The sequence below is a fragment of the Thamnophis sirtalis genome, unplaced genomic scaffold (genome assembly GCF_051295495.1).
Source record: "Thamnophis sirtalis isolate CommonGarterSnake01/CBP01778 unplaced genomic scaffold, rThaSir2_p1.2 scaffold_1, whole genome shotgun sequence".
In the NCBI taxonomy this organism is placed as follows: domain Eukaryota; kingdom Metazoa; phylum Chordata; class Lepidosauria; order Squamata; family Natricidae; genus Thamnophis; species Thamnophis sirtalis.
The window spans coordinates 168,812,535-168,817,767 of NW_028261381.1; positions in this window are offsets into that span (position 1 = coordinate 168,812,535).

A 5,233-nucleotide genomic window follows, 5' to 3' on the forward strand; every position below is an offset into this window, starting at 1 on the left:
TCCCACTTGAAAATATGAACTACTTTTCTGTCAAAGTATTGATCCTGTTAAGAGAGCCTGTTCCTTTTCCAGGTGGCCCCCGCAGTGGTTTCTTTTGCATTCTTTTCACAGACGTGCATGTTGAACATGGGGGCGGCACGCTTGATTCTCCCTGGGTATTTTAAGTTCTTATTCATTCATTCACAATTGAAGCAGCAGGTTCCTTTATGGTGAAAAAAAACTACGTGATTTTGTAGACATCTTAAGATTTATTTATATCACACCTTTATATTTATAAATAACTCAAGACAACAAACACACACACACACTGCTTTTTTCCTCACAACAACCCTCACAGGTGGGTTGAATGGAGAGTGACTGGCCCCTCATCCAGCCAATTTTCACTAGAACTCACTATATCCTGAGGATTAGCCCAGTCACCCAGACAGCTTTTAGGTCTAAGGTAGGACTAGAACTCTCAGTCTCCTGAGAATTGGCCCAAAGTCACCCAGACAGCTTTTAAGCCTAAGGTAGGACTAGAACTCACAGTCTCCTGGTGATTGGCCCAAAGTCACCCAGACAGCTTTTAGGCCTAAGGTAGGACTAGAACTCACAGTCTCCTGGTGATTGGCCTAAAGTCACCCAGACAGCTTTTAGGCCTAAGGTAGGACTAGAACTCACAGTCTCCTGGTGATTGGCCCAAAGTCACCCAGACAACTTTTAGGCCTAAGGTAGGACTAGAACTCACAGTCTCCTGGTGATTGGCCCAAAGTCACCCAGACAGCTTTTAGGCCTAAGGTAGGACTAGAACTCACAGTCTCCTGGTGATTGGCCCAAAGTCACCCAGACAGCTTTTAGGCCTAAGGTAGGACTAGAACTCTCAGTCTCCTGGTGATTGGCCCAAAGTCACCCAGACAGCTTTTAGGCCTAAGGTAGGACTAGAACTCACAGTCTCCTGGTGATTGGCCCAAAGTCACCCAGACAGCTTTTAGGCCTAAGGTAGGACTAGAACTCACAGTCTCCTGGTGATTGGCCCAAAGTCACCCAGACAGCTTTTAGGCCTAAGGTAGGACTAGAACTCACACCCCTGTTTCTAGCTTGGTGTCTTAAGCACTAGATCAAACTTACTCTCATTTTGCAAGATGATAGAAGTTCTAGTCCAAACCGTCTGCAGAGCTTGGAGATGTTTCTCTTCAATTTCCTCTGGTAGATGAGGTAATGGCATGTGAAGAGTTAACATTTTAAGAGTGGCTGCGCTTCCATGATAATCCTGATTAGCCCGAACCATGGTGAGAAAAGGTTTGTGAATCATCTAACATCTTGCAGCATCAGAGTTCACAACATGATCTAAATTTCTGTTAATAGAGAGACTCTGTTAAGTAAGGAACACTATATATACAAATACTGCACTTTATCATGTCTTTATTAAAGCATAGAAGCCTCCTTCCATCCAGGGGTATGTGACATACATGATACATTGCACTAAACTTGTTGGCTACTCTACAATTTGGCATTGTTGTGGCCTGCCAGCAGAGCTGGCAGCAGATTCAGACAGTGAGGAGGTTGGGGATGGGCCAGTCCTGGAGTCTGGGGAAGGCTCTGATGAGGGCTCTGTGTCAGAGGCAGAGAGGGGGCCAGGGCCGTATGCCAGTTATCAGCTGTCTTCAGAGTCAGACATCAGTGAGGCAGATGAACAACTGGAGTCTGTCCCCAGTGTGCACATGCACAGAGTTGCCAGATGAAGGGAACAGCTAAAGAACGGGTTGACTTGGGAGGAAGGCCACTGGTGGATGATGAATGGCCCCTCCCAGAGGAAATAAAAGAGCGAAAGGGGAGTGGAGTTTGCAGGAGACAATTAGTTCGCTTAATTGGTTCGTGACTCTCCAAGATTCCTTGCCAAGTTTTGCAGCTATTGGCCTGGCAGCTTTCCAAGCCAGATAAGGTCTGTGACTAAATCCTCCCTTGAAAGACTTTGCTGGGTGTGAATGAGGAGAATTCACAGTTAATTAATAGGGACAAAAATTTGCTTCATGCTCTTGGGAAGCCTCGGTCAGAACAGGTATATTGTACAAACCTAGCTACAGATTTCACACATTCTGCTAATTCACAGTATGGTTCCTTTGGCTCAATGGAGTAAGTGCATTCCACCCGTTTGGCTTGTAAACTCTGGTTTACAGCTTAATTTGTGATTTCAGCCAATTGGGGTTTACTCAGTAAAATGAGATAAAAATCATAGCCCAATTATGTGGCAACTTCTTACAAACGTTAGCTCACCTCACAAACCTAAACATGGCTAATACTTTAATGGAGAACCAATAAACCAGGAATGTGGGAAGATTGGCAAGTTTAGAGATAGTCACTGCGAAAGGATTTCTCTACTGGTGTTCATAAAGGCTCCTGGAGTCAAGCTTGACCTGAAAGAGACTTCACAAATATTCATTTGGTTGCAAATAAATGAATAAATAATTAAAATCCAAACTATGTGGTAATTCTCAGCCCAGCTCACCTCAGCGTTGTTGTAGGGAAAACAGAAGGAGGGAGGAGTATTAGGTATGTTCACTACCTTGGAATTATTTATAAGCAATGGTCAAGGTGGGAAGGAAGATAGGTAGGTGGATAACAGTGGTGGGTTTCAAAAAAATTTAGAACCTCTTCTGTAGGTGTGGCCTGCTTTGTGGGAGTGTCTTGCTGGCCGTGTGACCGGGTGGGAGTGGTTTGCTGGCCATGTGACCGGGCGGGCGTGGCCAACTTGTAAAATGTGGTGAAACTCACTTAACAATGCTCTTCCTTAGCAACTAAAATCTTGGCTCAGAAACTCTGCCATTTGAAGCACGCGAGTCTTAAAGCTGTCAAGTTACAAGACCCTCGCACCCCTCACCCTTTAGAAAAAAAAACCCCAGGGGTGTTCAAACTTGACAGCTTTAAGACTTGTGGACTTCAACTCCCAGAATTCCTCCTCTCGCTCTTCATCTTGATGATGTGCGGACGGGCAGAGGGAGGGTGCTGGAACCGGTTCTAAACAGCACTGTAGATTTGTGGAACCTCTTCTATAGAAGAGGGTAGAACTGGCAGGAACCCACCCCTGGTGGATATAGATAGATTGATAGAGCAATGATACCCTGTTTCCCCAAAAATAAGACAGGGTCTTATTTTCTTTTTCCCCTCCCCAAAATAAGCACTCGGCCTTATTTTTGGGGAGGTCTTATTATTTTTGAGGTGCAGGAGGCACCGAGCGGGGTCACCTCATGGCTGCTGCTGTGTTGTGCATCGCTGGGCCTGCTGCTCTTTTTTGCGGTAGCCATTAGCGTGACAGAAGGGGCACGCTGGCAAGGGTTGCAGGAGCAGCTGTTAGGTAAGGGCATGTGGGGTGCGTGGGGCATGTTCCCCCCCCCCTCCGGCCTCACCACATCTCATGAGCAACCAACCAGAGAAAATAGCGGGGACCGGTTGTGCATGCATTTAAATATTTTCAGGGAGGGCTTATTTTCGGGGAAACAAGATAAATATAGATGGACATGGAATGCTTGATGGTCCTCAGATGGAAGGCCACCGGGAAGAGCTAGGAATTACATTGGGAAATGGAGGGGGGAAACTGTGAAGAATACCGTGGTCAACCACACCCCTTTTCCTGCGACGACAATACTGCGAAATATCCATGCGAATATTTGGCTCTCAGGTTCAGCTTGGATCCTTCCAATTATGAGCCAACGAAGCCATTTCAGAACACAAATCCTCTTAAGGAACAAGGTGAGGAATTCGAGTCCAGTAGCAAATCATAAAAAGAGAAGGGTTTTCATTTCCTGGCGCAGAAGACGTCTCCCCCCCCCACTGCCCCGCACACACACACCCCTGAGCCCTCCAAGCACTGGCCTTAGCAGAGGGCTCAGGATTTTTAAAAGGGAATGAGGAGATGGAACTCAAAATTCTTCTTGCTAAGCGAGACAGTTAATTTTGTCCCACTTTACGATCTTTCTTCTTGTTAAGCAAATCAGTTATTAACTAATTACTAACATGGTTAAGTGAATCTGGCTTCCCCTTTGACTTTGCTTTTGTCAGGTCGCAAAAGAGGATCACATGACCCCGGGACGCTGCAACCGTCATAAATATGAGTCAGTTGCCAAGCCGTCTGAATTTTTGATCACGGATCTGTAGGGCTGCTGCAAAGGTCATGTGGAAAAGTGGTCATAAATCCCCTTTTTCCCCCAGTGCTGTTCTAACTTCAAACGGTCGCTAAATGAAGTACCTGTATACTGATCTGTTCTGACCCCCCTCGTTCCACACCAAAGCATACTCCGAGCCAAAGATAAGTTACGGCATTTAATTAACAGACAGACAGGTCCTTGGAAGTAAACCGGCACAGACAAGCTTGGGCAGCAATAAACACAGATGAGGCTTGGCAGCAATCCAGCCTGCCAAGCTCATAACAATGTTCTCTGACATTCATTCCTGCGTTGACTTCTGCAAGAAGGGTGTGTGCACAAATAGTCTTTTTATAGTCTGGAGAGGAGCCTAATGACCACCAGCTGAGTGCAATTACCTCCTGTAACTGCGCAACTGTTCCTGACGCCTATTAGGTGCCGTACATCCAGGAACAACTCACTACTGGCTTCCGGCTCACTCTCCCTTGTCTCCTCCCCACTGGTCCAAGGCTCAGGTGCCTCCTGGTGGCCAACCAGCCTCTCTGCGCCCTGCTCGGAGTCAGAACCCTGTCCAGGGTCCTCCACATCCTCCAGAGCCGACTCATAGGGCCCCTCGCTGTCGGAGTCTGGTGGCAGCTCCAACGGCTCCTGCTGGGCCACAACACTGATCCAAGCAATCCTCCCCTCCCTCGGGGCCAACCTTGAAAATGGCTTTGAGGTGCAGAGTTAAGCCAGAAAGCCTCAAGGAGACAGGCTGAGCGAGGCTTTCTCTCTGCCCCACCTTCCTTGCCTGCAAAGCTGCCCCCTCATTCTGCAAAGCAAAGTGCAAATTGAAAAACAGGGCAAGCCAGTCCCACGAACCGTCCCAGATGGCCAAGCCAAACCAAAGTCCTTCTGTTGCCCAGAATGGAATAGAATAGAATTCTTTATTGGCCAAGTGTGATTGGACACACAAGGAATTTGTCTTTGGTGCAGATGCTCTCAGTGTACATAAAGAAAAATAAAATAGAATACATTCATCAAGAATCATAAGATACAACGCTTAGCGATAGTCATAGGTTACTAGAGCCGAGGTGGCGCAGTGGTTAGGGTGCAGTACTGCAGGCCACTTCAGC